Genomic DNA, 22705 nt, shown 5'->3' on the forward strand with positions numbered 1-22705 from the left:
TGCGTGATGATTATGGCCGACACCTGTTTACTAGGTAAGTGCCCGTGACAGCTGCCGCTTAATGGGGAATGAGTATGATCAATGAAGCCCTGTCTACCTGGCAACACGCGCCCTGCCTTCCTGCCTTGGTGCAGCAGCAGAGTTTGTTTAGCTGAGATGAACGCCCCAAGAGCAGCCCCGACGAGAAAGCTCTCAGCTCTGCACGGTGAGACGTGTTCCTTTCCTTCTCAGAGCTGAACACAGTTTGCAGTCATCTGTTTTTATGTTTATCCCTTTTCTAACTGCCTCTGCTCCGGAGTTTTTGCTCAAGCAGCGCAGGGCCTGGTGTGTCTTGCGGCCTGCCAGATATTCTGGGCTGGGAAACAGCCGAACCCACATCTAGCTTTGGTGCTGAACGGAGAGGGCAGAAGGCTCAGGGTCCCATGCTGAATCGAGACCCCTGCATCCAAAATTATGGTCTGACTTTGGGCAAATTACCCAGTCTTCTTTACCTTGAGATTCCTCATCTGTCCATGAAAATAACTGCCCATGGCACACAGAGTTACAAAGATTAAAGGAAATCACCAAATTCACAACCTATTCAAAGGGCTACCAGTGCATCCTCAACCGACATATGCTGCCTTTACTGCTCTGACGCATGCTAAGCGGGGTGGCTCCACACAGTGAACACTGCTAAGTGCCAGTGTGTTAAGTGCTTCATGTGTGCTATAATACTCTTTAGAACTTACAACATTCCCAGGAAGAAACGAATATTATCATGCCCGTTTCACAGATTCTCCAACAGGTTAAGAGAGTTTACATTCTAGTCCAAGACCCTATGGTGAGAAAATGGCGATTTTAACCGGAATCTGGGCCCAGGCCTTGGCTCCAACTCTCTCCCATCCACCTGACCACTTGCCTATGAATTCCACCTGTCCAATACACAAGTTTGCAGCCGGCCAGCTTTTAAATGCAATGTGTGCCAACGTATGTCATTGTTGGTTAATTACCATAATCTGTTCTCAGAAACCACTACAGTAAAGAAAGGTGGACTTAAGGAATTCTGACTTGCGTTCTCCTGTAATGTGCAGAAACCCTTCCCTATACCACCAAATCCAAATGTATGCTTCCTCCATGTTTATGTTTTCACATGCCTTATTAATTAGAAGGTACCTGCAGTAATTCCATCTTGGTTGCTTTCCAAGGTTGCAGATTATCCATAATCAGTCTGTGAACGAAAATACTACAATGTGAATGAAAATGCTGCAACCATGTGTGTAAACAAAGAATACTGAAACCAAGTCATTAAAGGCTGCCGCCACCACCCAGCTAGGACAGGCCTGCAGCCCATCCGATAGAGCAACTCACCATGGTGCCTTCTGAGCAGACTCAGAAAAAGAAAGGACAGGCTACTGGCCCTAGATAGCTAGGTGCTTGTCTAAAAAATGGATTCATTGAGTCTAAATATTTGCTTCCTCCCGTATATACAAAAGCACTACATTCTTGAACTTGAGATACCTGGATTTCTTTAGATAACAAGCAAACTTTTATTGTTCCAACAACCTGGTCCTTGTTGTAAAGCTCCTATATAACCTCGCTCTTCCTCAACCACTTGGGAGCAGTCCCACAGAGAGATCTGAGAGGCTGTCACCCCGGCTGGAATCCTCCCACCAAATAAAACATAAGTCTTAACTTTTAGGCTGCACATGTATTTCAGTCAACAGTTTTGGACACCATGAAGGGACCCACAGCAGACTTCTCTCCACCTCAACTCTCCGAGTAACCGGAGCCTTGGTACCAGCAATGGCCCTTTGTGCCCATCAGCCTCCTCGGGGAGTCCAGATGAATATGGGTGAGTCTCTCCTGTTTCTTGGATCTCACATATTGGTTGATGATCCTGAGTTTTATCTGGCAGTGTTTCCAGGTACGTGGCCCTCCAGTTGAAAGAAACTGGGGTGAATTACCAACCCAAAGGAGACATACTGGGTGGGGTCTGGTTGAAAGATAACAGGAAATACCCACCTTGAGGAGACGTCCGAAGTGTGTCTGGTGGAAACATATGAGGAAAATACTCACCTAGTGGAGACGTCCCGAGTGGGACGTCCCAAGTTGAAAGACACTGGGTTCAGGACTGAGTGGTTAGGTATGAGTCTGGTCTAATGTTTTCCTCAATTTGGTTACCTCCATTTAATTTTTCAGTATAGAAGTAAAACTCTTATTAGGAACCTTTCAACTCCAAAAATGAGGCCCTCCTCCTGGCTGGTAACAGATTTCTCGGGTGTCAGAGAATCTTCCAGGAGTGTTAGAAGGAAAGACTTAATGCCACAGAGTTGTCCCTGCAGGAAATCTTACTAGCAAATTTATTCTGAGAACCCGACCTTACAATGGGGAAAAGAACTTTCCAAAAAAATAAAAAACAGAAAAAAAAATAAGAAATGACACATTGCCATCCTCCAACTGTTACCCCAGACAGGTTTATGTACATACAAAATTTACAACATTAATTGGTAATAAGAAAAAAAAAACTCACTCTGAAAGTAACTAAACAGGCCTGATAAAAACATTTTTTGGAATTCTGAACTTATAATACCAAAATCCCCTTTATGGGGAACTTGGATTTCTCTTCCTGTGTCCTTGAAATATAAATGTTTTATCTTTCTCTGGGTGTTTTAAGTGTGTGTATGTATGGGTATATATGTGTACTTTTTTTTTAAAGGAAACCTTGGACTCTGCCATACAAAAGGTTCAAGTATTTTGTACATATGGTGGCCACGCAAATAAATTGGATTGTAAGCAATTCTTTGATTGTACAAATTTTCAGATATTTTGCCATCTTAAACTCTGCTTCATCAGCCTGGACCACAAAGGCCTTTAGCTTTTGGACAGTAAGCCTTTGAATTTTATTTAGGCAACACCCCCACTCTCATGTGGAAGAGCCTCTGCAACTTATTGGTTTAATATCACTATATATGTATATATAAAAATTGACAGCCATATTATGGATCCTTTAATTTGGAAAAACCTTTAAATTGGTGAAAGTTTAAAGAGATATCATTATAAACAGCTGTTTTATTGGTACCTATTAAAATCAAGTTTAAAGGTAGAAAAATATATCTAATGTGTAACCTAAGAACTTAGTTAAAAAAATAAAACTGGTTTGAAAAGCTACATTTGTGTTTTTCATTTCACATAAATGTTTCTAGATATGCTAATAAAAACTTAGAATAATTAATGTTAATTAGTTCGAATAACTGGAAAAAGGATTGTAAAAATGTGAAAAAAAAAGATAAGTGGCTTATCCCAAATGGATATATATTTTTATATTGTTATTTTGAATGAGATAAATAAAATGGACATTTTTGGATTTAGATACAAGGTTTTGATACTACACTACGTAAAGTTAAAATAAAAGGGCCAAAGAGATCACCTACACCCCCGAACATTAAAGTTCAATTAAGTCCGTTTTACTTACCGCAGTTTAAATTATATGTATACATAGACTGAAATACTTGATCAATAATTGGGACAACAGACCAATTAATCAAGTTAAAAACTAAGAAGGGCCTAAGCTCTTTGTCTGAAACTTGGGCATCCTAGAGATGTCTATAAAATTATATACAATGCACAAAAAAAAAAAGGCTTCTGGCACTCCTTCTAGAAATAAATATTGATTAAACCTAATAAATATAAAAATTAAAGATATAAGATTTAATAAAATTGAGATAAAAGTTTGTGAAATTGGTATATTTAAATGGTCTTTATACAATCCTTTTGCTTATGTTGTGGGATAGATATGTTTCAGTGGAAAAATGCTTCCCCTTCTTGGTATTATAAGGCTGGGCACATATCTGTCCCTCTGAAAATATTAATTGAACTAATTAAAGGTAAACAATATTGATACATGAGCTGTCCAATATAAAGTAAATATAAAAACTAATATTGAGTGGCTAATAAAAAAATATAATTAGAGTTTTACCCTGAGATTAACTTATAACACAAGGAAAAGAGACCTTACTAAATGCCTGATGCAAGCTTTGGAATACATGATAAAGTAAAGCTTAAAGTTTTAAAACATGGAGTTCTTTGTTTACAGCTCTTCTCACTGACACAAAAATGCCAATTAAGGAGATAAAATTGGGTCTGGGTGACAGAGCAGTTCTCTGGGGACCTGGAAGAGAGTGTCTTTGTCTTGCAGATCAGAAATATAAATACAACAAACAGTGACCTAGGACTGAGCCTAATTACCTCAAAGAAAATAGAACTTAAGGCCAAGAAATTTTTGGCAGTTGAGAACTCAGAACTCTGACGGGTCCTTCAGACTTTGTGAAGAAATCTTAACTCTGCTTCATAAATAGTAAGCCTTAGTGATTTGAGCAAGCAAATTCAGCTTACTGCAACTATTATTATACCTATATTATAAGTAAGTTTTAAAGTGAAGCTATGAGATCTCTAGCTTTTGTCTGTTTATAAGCCTGCGTACACATTATAGATGTGAGATATTTCTACTGCTAAAAAAAATCAAAGTCAAAGAGCTCTGCTTAATTGATGTAAAAAATAAGAGCTTAAAAATTATTTTTAAAATAAAAACTGAACAAATTGATTTTCAGCGTCACGTGAAATGGAAAATATTCAATATTAAGGTAATATTTGATATTGTTTAGTTCAAGTATGTTCTAATTAATATAGACATCTTTAAAGTCATCAATATTAAGTATACTACCTTTACTGTACCTAGGTTTAATGAAAATCAAATAAAATCCTGTTATATCTGTTGCAGATTTGTCAAAAAAAAAAACAATATTAATGTGGTGTGGTAAAATTTTAAGTAAACTAAATGCAAATGAGATGAGAGCTTTGGGTAAATATTTAAAATATATTTTTAAAATGTATGCTTAAGATAATCTCTAAATGTTATCTGCAAATTCTAGAGTTGTGCTAAATTAAGTTAAATGATGTGATTTTATTAAATACATATGCCATTTTCAGATAAAATAAGATTGAAATATGAATTACTTAACATTTAACTTCCTCTTACAGTGAAACTAAAGGTGTTTAAAATATTAATAAATGATTGGTGCCACCCTGAAATAGTCTCTATTAGTAAGGGAATGATCTCAGTATCCTAGGAAAGTAAGATAAATGTGTAAAGGAAGATATAAGAATGGAATTATATTTTGTTAATGAAAAATAGTGACTTTCTCTGGAAGCTGGTTACTTCTGAATGGAAGAGAAAATAAGGCACACACTAATATGAGTATAGAAAGCTGTGGAAAGTTTATGGAAGAGGAAACCTGAGGAAAAAGTTTTGTACGTGGTCAGAATTTGCTAAGTTTTGAATCAAATTGGGCAACGTAAATGAATCTTAGAAGTAAGCTGGTACAAGATTAAATTTGGATTTCTCTCTGTTAAGAGGAAAATATTTTCTTAAAATGTTAATCCACCTTCAATAACAGATTGTAAAACTTCTTATACCACTTAGCTGATTTGTTCTGCCTTTATTTTTGACGTATTTTCTTGTTAATGAATTAGTACTGCTTTACAGTGTTCTATAAGTTTATCTGACCAAGTGTTCTGAAATCTTTTCACAAGCTCCCCAAATATCAAATTCTAATTAAAATTCTTTTAATCTCCAGTTAAGTTTGGGATGCTACAGAGGAACCCTGAAACATCCCAAAGAGAGATTTTAAACTAGTAAAATTCATTTGGCATGTTAAATAACATGGTATTGTCAAATGAATCATAAAACTTCTAAGGTTATATTGAATGAGAAAATATTATTAATATAGATATTGTAGAAATTATATGCACTCCCTTAAATTCTGGTATATCTGAAATGTTACCAGTGATAATTATGGGTATAGTGAACAGATTTCTTTATCGATTTTAGTGTAACAGTGTTTAACCATGCTCTTAAATCTTTTGTTATTTATAGACAGTTAATTGTTTTCTTCTGATGATTTTGCAAAATGCTTTCTATTCAAGGAGATTTACTGATTTCTAATAAATTTCAAACTATAGCACTGAACTAAACTGGGTAAGAAATTTTAAAGTTCTAATGAAAACTCTCATTAAAAGAATTAGTTACATGGGACTGAGTAAACTGGTGAATATGGTTATAATTTTTGATATTGTTTGAAATACTACTGGCTTTTAACCTGTTTCCCAGACATAAAGAATCTCTTCTCCTTAAGCTAGTTATGATTCACAGCAATTTGATAAACTATACCTATGTAAGCAGACTTGGAACAGTTATCTTTTCTCTCTATCTGATCCCTCAAGAAACTAAAAACACTTAGGCCCCCAGTGGCTCTATCAGACAAATTAGGAAGTTCATCTCCTCACAGATATAGGACAATAAAGGTATTTTCAGGATTTTAAAGAGAAAAGTATTTACCTAAATTTGTAAGGCAGAAACCCATGAAAGCCTTGATGTGGCTTTCCTGGCCTTAGCAAACCTTATTAACATTCTACCCTGAGGCTCCATATTAAAACTTCCAACACAGCCAATTTAAAAAAGCCTATATGATCAAATAATCAGTCTTAACTTGTAAAGAAATAAATCTTCATTTGGCTTTATTTGAGAAAACTGAGGGTAACTTTAGAGAGAAAAATGATTATTTTATAGTGGATATTAAATTCTGGTTTTCTTAATTGAGGTCCATATTTACTAAGACACTTCCCAGATCATTCCTTGCTGTTATGTCACATTGCTGTACAGTTTAATTGAATTATGAAAAGGATACTCTAGGTTTGTTTCTGAAGCTCAGTAATCTATCCTTGGGTAAAGTTCCAATGCCCCATGACCTGCAGCCAGGGGATTATACATACTGCAACAGGCATGACTTAAAGAACTGTCTACAACCTGAATGGAAGGGCCCTTTATCAGGGACTCTTAACTAGACCATACACACCAAAGCTGAAGGAAACGGACTCTCGGATTCATTTCCTATCAGAAACAGCCCCTGCAGTGCACTGTCCTATAGAGCACTGCTCACCTTAAAACAATGCCCAAATGCAGAAAAAGCTACCAGGCCAGGATGAGAAGAAGACGACATCTGAGATAGACAGCTGACCCAAGACAACGGACCAGGTCTGTATAACAATTACTTTGTTAATTTCTCCAACCTTTGATTATGTACTATTCCAATTGTTAAGTTTATGATAAATTACCTATGTCTAGTACTTCTGTGTTACCTTGGTGGGATTCCCTACTCCAAGGCTCTAACTAGATAGCCCTCAGCAACGTTATTCTCAAAAGAAATTATAGTTCTGTATAGGCCACTGTTGATCTTAGAAGATTGGAGACTTCACCTGGCTAATTAATACCTGCTCTGACCCTGACCATAAGTATGAACTTTCTTATAAGATCAAACTCAATCAAAAACGCAAGCAAAATTTTAACCCCAAAATACAACTTCTCGACTATTAAATTCTTACTCGTGACTTTATTAACGTTACTAGCTGTATTACTTTTATCCTGTCTATTTTATAAAATTGTTGTCTATTACATTTCCCAATCTGTAACAGGCCTACAAGATTGATGATGGCTAAACATCTTGAAGAAACAGATAAAATTTATTAACCTGAATAAAATACATATAATAGTGTTTCTAGGTATGGGAATGAGCAATGAAGGGGAAACAGTTCCAGGATAATAATAGACTAGTAAGGCATGTGATCCAGAGAACTTTTAGTATCAACAGGATCTGATAAAAAAAAACTAACACCTTGAATGGCAACTCAGAAGATTCTTCTCCTGAGCTAGGAATGAGCCATTATAGCACCATGGACAAAATTGGTCATGAAATGTCTCTCAAAATGATGGTCGAATTTAGGACCAAGGGGGAGCACTGTGAATGAAAATACTACACTGTGAATGAAAATACTGCAACCAGGTCAGGAAACAAAGAATGCTGAATCCAAGTCATGAGCAGATGCTGCCAACCCCCAGTGAGGACATACCTGCAGCCCGGCCTCTCAGCCACTCACAGAGGTGCCCTCTGAGCGGACTCAGAGAAAGAAAGGACAGGACACTGGCCCTAGATAGCTAGGTGCCAGCCAGAGGAATTCTTTCAATGACCCAAATGTTTGCTTCCCACCATACATAGAAAAGCACTAAATACTTGAACTTTTGATATCTGGTTTTCTTTAGATAACAAGCAAAATTTTATTGTTCCAATTACCTGGTCTTTTTCGTAAAGCTTCTATATATCCTACCTCCTCTGCTACCTCTTGGGAGAAGTCCCTCAGAGTGATCTGAGTGGCTGTCATTCCGGCTCGAGTCCTCCAGCCAAATAAAACATAACCCTTAACATTTAGGCTGAACGTTTATTTCAATGAAGTCCCAGAATAGACACAACTCATCAAGTCTGTAATGGAACACACTGAATCAGGAACCAAAAGCATGTTTTGTTTCGGGAAAACTACGGGTTCCTTTTTCTTCCTGTCATTATACAACCCCTCCAGAACTCATTAATTTGATGTCTGCTCCTCTGGCAACCAAACTCATAGAAGAGTCAACTCAGCAAAGCATCCTGCTGGGGAGAAACCCCCGCAGCAGTACTGCAGGCTACCTGCCTTCCCGTACGCTCTGCTGAACCTTGGTGTCCTCCGGGGAGACCAGGCCAACAGAGTTGTTCCTAACAGCTGCAAAGTCGCACACGCTAAATAAATCACTTGATTTTATACGATATTTTACGTATATACCCATTTCTGAAAACAGCTTTGCCAGAAGCCCAAATCTTCAACACCAATCTGCAAAGTCAAATCCGGTCCCCAAGGGAAAACAAGACTTAATACGACGCTAAGGACTCCAAAGTCCTCTCAAGGACCGACAACCAAACTGCCTGCAGGTCTGCAGCTGCAGGCGGTTACATGTCTGCTTTTAAAGCAACCCCTTCCTGCCCTTGGGCGCTACAATGTCCCTCAACTCCTTCCCTTCTCAGGGTAAGAGCAGTCGCTGCAGAACCTTGCAGGGCAGCACTGACATGACTGGACAAAGAGGATCAGAGCTTAACTAAGCCTTCTGATGACATAAGCTTGTCACTCGGTCACTTTACAGATGAAGATATATATAGAGAGAGGTGGGGTGATATTGCTCAATGTCACACAGCTAATAAGTGGCAAAGTCTATAACTCTGCTCTTCCCTTCAGCGTGACGCCCCAGCTGTGAGGCCCGCAGTGTTCTCTCGTGCCTACCTGAACAGTCCTTTCCTGTCACTCATAACCCACCACAGTGTCTAACCTTACCCTGCCTTTTCAGCATCTTTTACCTCCAGTGTCACAGGAACAAGTTGGTTTCGGCCACTGTATGTCTTCCGGCTCCCGGGAACCTCAGTGCTAAGGCTGGTCTTCCCTGTGCATCCGACCACCAGCTCAGAGGCTCTTCCTCCTCTGCAGGAGGACCTTTCCACTCTGCAGGGACACCCCCTCAGGGGAGCCCTCTTCTCGCCCTCAGCACAGCAGGTGTCCCAGGCCACATCCCGAGGTTCCCCATTAGGACTGCGTGTGCCCAGGTATGCTAATCAGAACGGCAGCCTCAGAGCCAGGGATTATGCCCGGGCCACCCTGCAAACCTACTGCCCGCCTCACAGCCCCCAGCCAGCAGGTCACCTGCAAGTCACAGCAAGTGCCCCACCCAATACAGAAGCCTCTTCATTTGCCAGCAACGCTGATGACTGGTCTCCAAACTTTGGTCAATTTTGCACAAAACAGCACCTTCAACTGTGAAGCAGGGGGTTTTCGCTTCTGCTCACCATACTTACTGGGAAAGTCAAGGGAAACGAAGAGGTCATTTCTCAACACTTTTATGATGAAACCCTCCCACCCACAATACTCATATGCTCAAGAGCTTTGGATCCACGTGATTTTGTTTCCCTTACACTAAGTGGCTCAAAACACTGAGGGATTCTTACTCTTTTGAGGGTATTTGTACCCAGTTTATCGGCTTTAATCTGTTTTTGTCTCTCTCTTCAGTATCCCTAGCAGTTGCCACCTCTTACTTTCTTCAGCAGCCTCCCTCCCAACATCTAGTCTAGGAAATCAGCTGTGATGAGGGGCCCGGGGACAGTCACAGAAGATGCAACTAAGGCACAGAGAGGCTACATAATTTGCCCAAGAAGATCAGCTTCAAACCCCAACAGTGTGTGTTAAGGTCCTCTGTTTAACTCTTATGCTAAGCAACCTAACTTTTTGTAGATTATGGTTATAAACAGATGAGGTATAAAAATACACACAAGGACACACATCAACTCTAAGATGCTCATTAACTCCACTATTTTGTTTCTTTTTCTTTCTATTAAAAAAATTAAGAAACTCTGCAGTCAGTATAGCAAAATGTTACTGGGCTTTAAATCCCGAATATAGAGGTGTTAAGTGTGTCATTACCCATACTTATTTGTATGTTCACAAGACAAAATGATTTGAAAGTCCCTCTCCCCTCCCATTACTCACTACTGGCTCTCACCTGAGCTCCCAGACCACACATTTAACAGTCTTTCACTTTACCCACAGCTGAACACATCAGTTTTCCCCCAGAACTCCCTCTGCAGCTTTCCCTTCTCACAGCAAAGCAGGACCATCATTTACCTCATTAATCCACACAGAAACCTTGGCCTTACTCCATCCTACATTCACAGACAGCATTCATCCTTTCCTTTTTACCATCTTAACATGCCTTCAATCTGTTCGCTTTTACCCACTGACCGTCCCACCGCTCAAGAGGAAGCCACCAACACTGCCCACCTGGACTCACAAGTCTCCCAAGTGGCCCCACAGCCACTCTCCCCTATTTGATACAAATGGGATTGTGTCACTCATGCTTTTTGGACTCTTTTCAGACCCACTGTTCCTAGAAGAAATTCCAAGTTCTTCACCTGGTGAAAGTCTTTGCCATGAAACTGTCAGCACAGGGAGGGCAGGACCAGCCCTCTCCCCTCGGCCCTACCCTCTGGCAGAGCATCAGCTTCGATGGACCTGCTGAGCTACACCAGCCTGTATTCTAAACCTGGTCTTGAGTTCTTAGCAAACTGCTTCACTTATCCTTACAAATCCAAGGTAGATTGGAAAGATTTTAGATGTTGATCTAGACTATTGATTTGGGGATTTTGCACTAGCAACCTGCAATGTCATGTTCTAATGATTCTGTCTTCTTAAAACCACACCCAGATTAAAGGAGTATTTGTTGATTGCCTTCGGAGTAAAAGGGAATGTACTTTTACAGACTTTCTGTTTTATAAAATGAACAACCCGGACAGGGTCACAAATGGAACCGCCTCACAAGTGACAGAAGACAGTTGAGAGGCACAAAGCAACAGGTCACAAAGATGGTAAGAGCAAAATTGATTCTCCAACACCCCCAAAAATTCCTGAAAGAAGCAAAAATTCTGAATTTTAAAAGTAAAAGTCTATCATATAGGGAAATGAAATAAATAATCCTCTTCATCAGGGTTTCAAGATCTCACTCCAGAGTTTTTAGCAGGCCATAGTGAATCCTAGCACAGAAAAATCAGATGGACTAGTGGTGAGAAAGTTCCAGGAAAACTGCAGTTATTCCTCAACTTCTATAAGGACATACACTCACCTGCCGAAGGTGAATGTAGACCGCATTCTGTAGAAATTCGGAAGCTTTCCGGCTCCGCTTCAGGATGCCGAAGACAAGGACAGCTTGGAAGTATGCTTCTAACTCAGTCACCGGCATTCTTACACTGCAAGGGAATCGGAGGCCCCCAGTCAAGAGCAGAGATGTTCCTGTCGTGTCTCACAGGCCGTGCCTAGGGGACTCAGTGCCCTGCAGCAGCCCAGCCTCAGGTGAGGACCCACAGCTTGGCCCACCCAAGCAGGAGGGGCACTGTGCTTGAGAAAGCCCATCCCCGATGGCGGCAAGAGGAGCTGGTGGGTTTGAGTGAACCTGAAATTACCCACAGAAATCTGCCTGCATTCATTCAAGTGATACAAACAACAGTAGCAGTCTATTTAACAAAATTTCAATTGTCAGTGGAAATTTTGCCATTCCTTTCCGGTTGTCCCCTGCACTCTGAGACAGGCTTAGGCTCTCTCACACCTGCAGCTCTGTGCAGTAGTTGTGAAGTCATTGTACTTTGCTGCAAGTGTCCTCACTCCCCGTTTCACATTTTCTCTCCTCTCTTAACACAGTCGGATATTTCCTGGACCTCTCACTGAGTTCCTTGCTCCTCCTCCTCAGATCCTGAGATAAAGGACAAGTGAAACACATGACCAGAAATGGTACTGTGGACTTGAACGAAGTCCTCAGTGACCCCCTAGGTGAGTGCTGCCCACCCTTTACCATCGATTCTCAAGGTTCTGCCCAGGGTGACATCCAGCCCAGAGAGGTAGCCCAGTCCAATTAAAAGCTATGTGGCTTGGGCGTGGGGACAGGTACAGGAGCTGGTTCCGGAGCCAGGCCCCTCCCCACCTCTGCTCCCCTCTCTACCGAGGCTCGGCTGCCAAGCACTCAGTCTCCGTGATCTTATGTCCTACTCTTCAACTCTACTCCAAACACTTTTCCTTTTCCTTTTTTCCCTAATTATCCCCAGCTGGAGTGATTTTTCAATCGCAGTATCTGAAAAAAATTCCTGCAGCCGAAAAAGAGGTCTCCAGAGGTCAATGCCCATATGCTAGTTCCTGAAGAGAGCCCCTGGCTAGGGGGACCCTCACCAACACTCACGGGGCATCACACATGTTGCAGGGTCGGCCACCCCCAACAAGAGTTTGCTGTCACCCCAATACCCGCACAGCATCCCTGCTCACAAAAATGTAGTTGGCCCACTAATCGGTTATTAAGAAGCAAAAATACAAAATTGCTCCTGTTTCTTACTAAAATTATCTATGAAGCTGAAAAGGGAATTGTAATAAAAAAGAACAATTTTGACTCTATGTTAGATCTATTCCTTTGGCTTTAAACATGTGCCCTGTTTTCTAGGCTCAAACTTGGTAGCTTCACACGATTTGTAAAAGAAAGTTTCCTTTAGCCTGAAATCTACAGGAAAGCCTATTCCCCTGGCCCTGATCTTTAAAAATGTTAGCTCATCTGCACTTATGTAGAGATGGCAAGTTGCAAAAAAGAGAATAACCTTGGTTTTTTTGGAGGTTTTACAGGGGCACCATGATTTAATCCACATGGACAGCTGCAAGAACAGCGGATTCAAAGGACAAACAATTCATACAGCAAGAAGTTTGCAACAAGCCACCACATCCCCACACATTTTTAGTATAAAAGGAGACAGAATTCTGACTTGGGGAAGATGGTTCTCCAGGACATCAGTCTGCCGTCTTCTGGGTCTGCCAGCGTTGCAAATAAAGTCACTATTCCTTGCTCCAACACCTCATCTCCCGGTTTATTGGCCTGTCATGAAGCGAGCAGAACAAGTTTGGACTCGGTAACAAAATGACTGCATTGGAGTTAGTATGTCTCCACTGTTTCCTCATTTCCAATATGTAACATGCACATCATTTATGATCTAGTGCAAATAATTCATCAAAGACAACAACAAAAAGAAACTATACTCACCTAGCTATCAACACTGAAGTCACATCCTGTCAATTTTATACGCTGTTTAACAACACAATGGAAAAACCTAACATAGGGAGTTGATTCCACGGAAATAAAATTATTTCTACTCCTTCAATACTTTTTCTTTTCTTTTCTATTTTATTTTGTTTTGATTATTGAAAGGAAAATAAAATTCAAATCATTTATTTCACATATTTTTGTTATAGCTACATTCTTTAAATACTACAAAGAGATATAAATTGCAAAAAAAATTGTTCATATATTATTATAACGATATATAAACAATCAATGGGGATTAGGAAGGGAATGGACATTTACTAAAAATCCACTGCAATCCAGTCTTTTACAAGCATATCCTGGAATATAAGCTCTATGATCCAGGGGGCCCCACCCCCATTCTCACTGCTGAGTCCCTTAGTAATCAACTACTAAGGCACCAGCATAGAACCATGTGATCACTATTTTAGGAATAAATGAGGGAATTAGCTCATTCAATTCTAAAACAAACACCCAAAAATAAATACTGAACTTATTTACAGATAAAGAAAATTGGAACCCAAAAAAGTAAAGTTACTTCCCAAAGGTCACAAAGATAATAACTGGTAAAGACAAGATTTGAACTAATCTGCCTGATTCTAAAAACTAAGGTTGAAATCCCATTCGACTGGGGAGGGTCTAGCAGCAGAGCCTATCACCCTATTTTTATTCAGATCTAGCCTTAGACAGCCTGAGACGGCACCCCATTCTTATGGAACTCGAGGGCAAATGATAACAATAAAGATTTTATATCCAGTAGTTTGTTAGGTCTCATTTATATATAGTGTCAGCAGGTCAGCAGAAAAACTCTGGAAAATATGAGTGGGTCCAGAGCTTTTTGCTGATTAGTAACTCAGTCTATCAAGACATAGTGACCTTCCCATGAGAGGCCACATGGACATAAACTAAAGGCAGCTGAGCAATGAAAACTAACAAGACCCTGGAAATCAAGCAAGAAGGATTCCTGCCATCCCCCACCCAGTTGCCTCTTCACCCGCGTGGACAGGACGGCAGGAGACCTAGGTTATTTTCCAAGTTACACCATCATGGATTCTCACCCATAAAAAGTTACGATTCTATGCTGTCTAAAGTCGTTTAAAACTCAAATATGATAACACCAATATCTCAGCAGAATATCTATGTCTCCACTTCCTCTCTTATAATAGGAGAATATTTCTATGGACACAAAGCAGAAATCCAATTTAAAAAACCATGCACGAAGCCAGGCGAAATTCTGCTTAAGACACTTTGCTCTCACTCTCAGTAAATGAAAACTCAGAAAAAGTGGTCCTTCTCCCTCAGCAAATGGGAAGTAGCCTGATGTGTGTGTGTGTGTGAGTGTACGTGTGTGTGTGTAAGTCAAATACAATCAAGTCTGGGATGTGTACACTTTTTTATGTGACTGTCATTTCATGAGGATGAGCCAACATTTACATTAATTTGTATCTAGTGTTCTGAGAGAGTCTCAGGCTCTTGGTGGTGGAGGTGAAAGGGGAGAGTAAAGGGGGAAAGAGGTACATGAAGCAAAGAAGTAAGAGTACTGCCATGGAAACGCAAGAGGTTAGTTTTTTTCTTCCTTGCACCACATACAAATTAGGGACTTGCTTTCCGCTGATGACTTATCGAGCACTGAGTTGCAGAAGAAGAGGCGACAGCTCATTTCTCACTGAGCTTGTGACTGTATGTGGCATCTTATAGACACAAATCATTTACCCTGATCAAACACTCTAGCAGCAGGTCGTAATTCTCCTGTTTAGAGAGACAAGAAAGCAGGAGTTCAAACAGGATATATAACTTGACAAAAGGCAGAGGACCAGTAAACTAAAGAGGATGAATTCAAACTCAGAGTTGAATGCAGAATCTGATTTTGCCACTCCCAGGACTGGAAAATCCTTAACACACAGGCTCCCCAGCTCCCCTGCAATGTTCCTGGCACCAAGCATTTCCCATGGTAGTGGTCACCAGTTCTCACAGACACAGCGCTCTGTGCAGTCAATGACCTTGATCAGACCTTGATATCTACCTGCCACGCCCACCAGGCTTCACCATACAGGCAGGAAAGCTGGCTTTCAAGTGCATACAAAGCCATCCTTGGTCTAACCTGGGCTCTTCTGTGGCTCCTCCAGACTAAAGGCAGCCATGAAACTGCTCACAGTTTCTACATGAGCCACACTACCTCTCTCCATTTGTCTCCCCACCTGTACTACTTAGCTATGGCCATTTTGAGAATCTTGGACACAAATTTTTAAAAACAAAAAAGAAAGGATTCTGGAACAAGTACTTAATACTTACAAGTTTAAATGACAAGTTACAAAGTGAGTATTTACAAACCGAATCTTTCTTTTTAAATGTCAGTTTTAAGCATTTAAAAATATAATAGTAAAAAATTCTCACTTACAAAATTGACAAAAACATAAACAATCTGGAATAAATTCAAAAATAATGCCCATGTTCTAAATGGAGAACCTTCAGGACTGTACTGAGGGGTAAAGTAAGATGTGTGAATATAGAGACATCAACAAATTGCATGGAGGAAAGCAGTTTTTTAAAGATGTATGTTCTCATTAAATAATTCAAAACTTACTAAAAAATCCCATGAAAAATCCAATCTGATTTTTTTTAACTTGAACAAAATATTTTGGAATTCTTCAGGAATAATAAAGCCATAATACTGGACAAGAAAATTTGAGGTGGAAGAAAAGAATCAAAAAAAATTCAGACTGACAATTATTAAATAAATTTTTACAATATGTAAGATATGGTGCTGGAGTAAGTAAGGCAGATTGACAGAAGAGGACCATGAGCTCAAAAAGAGACTCTAGTGTAGATAGGTAATTTGTACAGGTGGGATTTCAAATCAAAGAGAAAATTATGACTTCAATAATTGTCCTGAGACAATCAGGGAATCACCTGGAAAGATTAAATTCTATTCCTCTCATAAGGACCACAAGATAAATTACAGACCGTGATGTAAATATTAAAAAGTACTAATAACAGCAAATACAACACTTTGCTCTTATTAAGTCAACTTACCCTTACATTAACAAGTACTACTATCATCCCCATCTTAGAGATTTAAAAAAAACCTACAGAAGATATTTATTCCATTATAAGAAAGTATTTCTAAGAATAATGTCAAAGATAAAACCCATAAGGAAGACATTTACTATCATAAGAATATTTTGAGACACAACCAAAATAAAAATCCTCCTGAACAAAATGAAAGGCAAGAAATGACAAGAAAAAGCTCTGTGATACATGTTGATGAAGACAAGAAGTTAATGTTCATAACATACAAAGAGCTGTCAAAAAGCAACAAGAAGGTCACTCACTTAAATGTGTGCAAAGGATTAAAGGAATCATTCATTTAAAAAATTCAAATGACTAATGAGTAAAAAATGCTCAATACCTCACTGGTCATCAAATGCAAACTAAAATAATGAAAAAGCACTTTTGCTCATCATATGCGCAAATATTTTTAATAGATATTCTAGCTAGTGTCCATCTGTGGGAGAACAAACCATGAGCGACATTTTCGGAGGACGACATGTCAATGGATATGTAAACTCTGAAAAACCTATGTACACACTGACTCAACACCACTTCTAGGAATCGTTTCCTTTAGGAAAAAGAAAAATTCAGTCCAAAAAATGTATCAATCAGGGCATTTACACAGCACTGTTTACAATGGTGGGAAGAAAAACTGAAGTGAAATCATATCCAGCAATAGAGAATTGGTTACATATGTAATTGTGCATCTTTTCATTCCCCAATGGAGAAGGAATTTCTAGAGTCACTTGAAAGGAGTCTGTGATGAATGTAAATGTCACATCCAGGGACTAAATTTCAAGAAGCCTTAACTAAAGAAATACTCATACAAGATCACAGGAATGTCTGTACAAGGAGGATGCCAGTCAAACATCCTTTCTGACAGTGGAAAATGGAGAAAACTTAACTGTCCACCATCAAGACAATGATGTGGTAAATCACGGCGAGCTGTGAGCACTGAGGGAGCCGGCGTTTCACCGTGGTCCAGGGCCTTGTCCACAGCATTCTTCCACCAAAAGTGTGCGTGGACAAGAGACCACAGCCGCACATCAGGAGACCCCTCCAATCTATCTGAAAGGACCGGGTGAGTCTTTAGTGGGAGAACTTCTATGATATACACCTGACTGAATAAAGCGAGCTGCAGAAAAACATATAGTATGGCCTTATTTTTCAATAAAGCTTAAATACACACAGATACATAGAATTCTCATATTTGTGTAAATATGTAATGTCATAGGCATAAAGGTCATGAAATATATATACCAATTTTCAACAGCTTTTACTCTCAGGAAATAAGGGGAAGGGAGTTAGGGGCCTTCCTGTACCACCACAGTTCTCTTTTCAGTATTTCAGTTAAGTATACTTGGAATATAAAAGTTTATTTAAGTCCGAAGTAAAATGGACAATGCTTCCACAAGACAGAATGCTATACTGGTCATCAAAAATCATGCCAGGGGAGATAGAATATTGTAGAAAAACATATAAAAATCCGAATGGAAACTGGAGGTGTCCACACAGAAAACAGGCACAGAGTGCTCTCTGGTCTTTTATGACAGAGGTGATACTCAATGACGAAATGATAGAAAAAAGACGTTAACGTGTTAATTATTATCTTTGATTAGCGGGACCAGGATAGCCCCTTTTGCCCCCTTTTTCAGACTTATTATTTTAAATGCACATTCTTTTTCATCTGAAAAAAAGCATTTTCAGGTGTGTAGTACCATGCATTGGAGAATAATACATGAATACTTAGAGAAACAAGTAACTAGGAGACAAGGCAGCAGCGTCACACAATGTACAACGGGCGATCCTGATTAACACCATGCAGTTACATAAGGACCCACAAAGTGAGAGCACCTGCTGTAACAGGGCGCGGCCCCCTTCTATTTGTCAGCAGTGTCTTCAGGGCTGAGGCAGTTCTGAGCATGGCCAGTGTCAGTGATGGTGTCTGGATGGATGCTACTGGGGGTGAGGGCACCTGCAAGCCGAGAGGAAGAACAGAAATCATCCTCTGCCTTTTCTGTCTTGTTTCTTTGTTACTTTAAAAGAGAGGCATTTATAAGATAAACTGTGTATCTTCCCAAATGAAATTTCAGTAATGAAACCGTTTTTAAAGACTTCACAGCTTATATTCTGCCTATAAGTGTTTTTTCAACAAAGATCATGTTTATTAAATGTTAATTAACTCACTTAATTAACTTCCTGTTGAAACATTCTAGTAAAGAACATGAAATGCCGTATGTAAAAGAACCACACCTGCAGTGACTAGCTCAGCTGTCTTGATGGCAGTGCAGTCAGCCCCCACCATCCCGTGGCCCTGAGCTCCTGATGCCAGTAAGAGAGCACGCTGTTTCCTCAGATGGAGAGAAACTGTGAAAGCATTTTTTGAACTCTACAGAACTGACAAAACATAACTGACAAATCCCAGGCTCCTATGAGGCTGTCATTTTCGGTTTCTGGACAACCCCCGTCAATAAGCAGAACCACCCCAATCCCGAGCCATGGGACTCACGTGGGGAGGAGTTTTGGAGAAACTTCCAGGTATAGAATGTAACCAACTATACATAGAACTCTCACAAAATAAAAGATGCAATACTCTGATTTTGGAAGACACTCAAAATATTCTTCTAAGCCTAAGTAGCTCAGCCACTTATTTATTTCACAGCCAGTGAGCATCTCCCACAAGCCCTGTATCCCTGTGTCTGCTGGCAGCCTCAGGCACACTCTTGCTGTCCATCTTGTAAGTCACAGGGAAGAGGCGTGTGTCTCACGCCTACAACCCTCACACAGGCTCGCCTCCTAGCCTCACTGTATGAATTTGGCCCCATTTTATCACCTGTTTATTTGATATCGGTTCTTCTGTAAGCTGCCTGAAATGCGTTTTGGAACATGTCAGAAGAATCAGTGGGTAGATAAATGGACAGATTGAGAGGTAAAAGATGGGCAGACAGACAGACTCCAAGAAAAGGGGAACAAATAAAATTTCCTATGCAAAACCCTTTTCTAGTCAGGGAAGGAAACCACCACGGAGAAGTGTGAAGAGGCAGGTAGCTTAGGACTGTTTCCTGGATTCCATGAAAAGTCACACCAAGAGATGAGAGGGTAGAACTTATATAGTAAAAGGAAAAAAGCATGCATGCTTGAAAAATATATCTACAATGTGTACTTTCTAAAGAATAGATTCAACTCAGCAGGGCCCAATAACACTATCCTCGGGTATTTACAGAAGTGAGAATCCCATCTCCAAACCACAAGGCATCCCTTCGGAGCACTGAGAGTCTACACGGGGCGGTCATAAAGCCGTCACCGCAAAAGCTATGCGATCCTGCACTTACGAGGAATAAGCAGCTGTGCTCGGGCTGCCCACGTGCGTCATTTACACCCCACAGCACCTCTACGGGGGGGGGAACGCCTAGGGAGCCCCGTCTCTGCAGGACAGAAAACCAGTTCTGGAGAGGCTAAGCCGACCTACCATTTCTCCATCTCACAGGACTGGTCACTCCAGAGCAGGACTCAAACTCAGACCCACGTTTGTAACCACGATACTACCGTGATTTGTGTGCTGTTTGTGTGTATAATACATTTGTTTCTAGCATGAAAAGATATTTAATAAATGATCGGTTGTCTTGTCTATCTCATTAGCTCACAATCAATCTTTATACTGTTGAATTGTACTCTTTTCCCCTGGAGAAAGGAACGGAAACAGCGGGGGTCAGAATGAGGTGGGGCTCCATTCTTTATCTGGTACCTCATCTCATCCAAGTCCCCAACCAGGGAGAAGGAGCAAATGTTCTCTTCATCTTTTAAAGAGAGGGCTTCACTGATGGTGATTTACTCAACTCCAAAACCAAGGCTGGGGAAAGGGCACATGCAGCAACTTGAGCAGTATCAGCTGTAGGAAGGCGAAAAGAGCTCACGGGAGAGTTCAAGGGGCAGCTGATTTAGTTTCAATCGATAAAACAATAACACACTCTAAAAATACTGGCATACAATGGATTTGCTGTTTCTTGACATCTAGCAAGTTTCCACAGCCCACATGTAACATTATCGTGAACCAGTGAAAGGAAGAGTCCACAGACAGGAAAAATCAATGCCACAGGAATGCTGAAACCCAGGCTGGAGGAAAGGAAGAGAAATGGCATAGTTAAGAAGTGGGGAAAGGCTGGGGAAAAAAATCATCACAATGACTCTCAAGCATCATCCTAGAATCATATAATCATTCATTCAAGAGAGAGTTACTGAGATCCTATTCTGTGCAAGATTGTACAGCAGGCAAAGCAAGAGCGAAGCGTCCATGGTGGCAGCAAGTTGTGGGGCTCAAATACACTTCTGATCCCGGTACCTTGCACACTTGTGCTCTGTATAAAGGCAAAGAAAAAAAGTAAAATAATACTCTGTAAACTCAAAGCATTGTTGAAACAAAAGTTAAAGAAGACCTAAATACCAGGACAGACACTCCACGCACATGCCTCTATCAAAAGACAGCGCTCTTGGGATGGCAGTGCTCCCCATGGCGATCCGTATACTCAACATGGCTTCGATCACAATCCCTGCGGGCTCCTCTGCAGTAACTGACTAGCTGGTGCTACAATTCATATGGGAATTCGAGGGTCTCAGTAACCAAAACGTACTTGGAAAAGAAAAACAACGTGAGAAGACTTGTAATTCTCAATTTCAAACCTTACAACTGTATCTCTAGGTGAGATTAGAGGCCATTGTGAAGTTATTGCTATGTTTATCCTTATTTTCTAAATTCTCTACAATGAATATAACTGTTACAATAAGAAAAATTAAAAGTAATTTATCCTTTAAAACATGCACACCGATTCATTCATTCAGAAAAAATTATTTTATCAATAAAGATATAAACAAATATCTAGTGAAAAAGGACTACTTAAAAACAAGAGTGCATTTTCATTTTTCATTAATTGAAAACTGAAAAGCACAAACACGTCAATTTTCTAGGGAGACCAATGCAACATATTAATAGTTATTTTCAAAAATTCTAATTGAACAATGAAAACTCAGGAAAGGGAAAATCATGATTGACAGCCAACTGCAAACACATGGAGATCAAAGGCCTAGAAATCACAGTCCCTTTAACTCTACTACTAACTCAATAGGAGAGGAAATTCCTCACTGAGGGGACAGTGGAATCCCATGCATAAGACAGGATACACAGTACAAACTGCAGTAGTATCAGGGGTGATTTTCTTAGAAGAATTCTAAAGTTACAAAATTGTTAAAAAAACTATTAAAACACTGACAGAAATAATAAAACACACAGTCATATATATTATATAGAAACATATGAAGTCTGCACCCATGTTGCATAGAAATACAAACATATTTGTTCATTTATGGGCACTGATTACTTTATCCCAGGTAGAATATTTCAACTAAAACAAGTAATCAATATTACACTCCTCTTGTTAAATCTAGTTGATAAATTATTCTGCTATGTAACCATAATGTGTCTAAGATAGATCTAAAATTAGTGAAAAAATTCTTCTTATGGTTTTTTGAACTATTCTCAAAATTCAAAGCTTAATTTTAAAACATATCTGAGCAGTAATTCTATATTACCTTTTCCCTCGTGAAATGAACAACACAGTCTTTTGTCAAAATTCTGTCCTTACAATGATTCACGAGCACCGAATCCTCACAAAACTGCTGGACAGCAAGGCACTATCCAGACACTGTGACCCAACAAATGAAACACAAGGAAGACAGTGACCCTATTCTGGAGGGCTTATAGTCTGTGTCAACACCGGGCTTTTTATTTGATTGGTTTGATTGGTTGGCAAAATAAAATCAATCAAGTACCTTCTTTTTTGAGCATTCTGTAAGTCATGACTGTTTTCAGTGTCATGAGCAGGAAAGACTTAAGCATGACTTGATTAGGTCAACTAGCAACAATCATCACTGGAGTGTGAGTAACAAAGAAGTTAACTGATAGCAATGCTTCTGCCTACATGAGACCTAAAATAAACCTACACTGATCTCTGTCAGGATAATGAGGACATGAGGTCCCCAATGAGAAAACAAACTAAAAAGAAATCAAAAAATGAAGACTTTTTCATTAACGATTCCTGGAAAGGGTGGAGCATG

Source organism: Vicugna pacos, chromosome 22, assembly GCF_048564905.1.
Source record: "Vicugna pacos chromosome 22, VicPac4, whole genome shotgun sequence".
Taxonomy (NCBI): Eukaryota; Metazoa; Chordata; class Mammalia; order Artiodactyla; family Camelidae; genus Vicugna; species Vicugna pacos.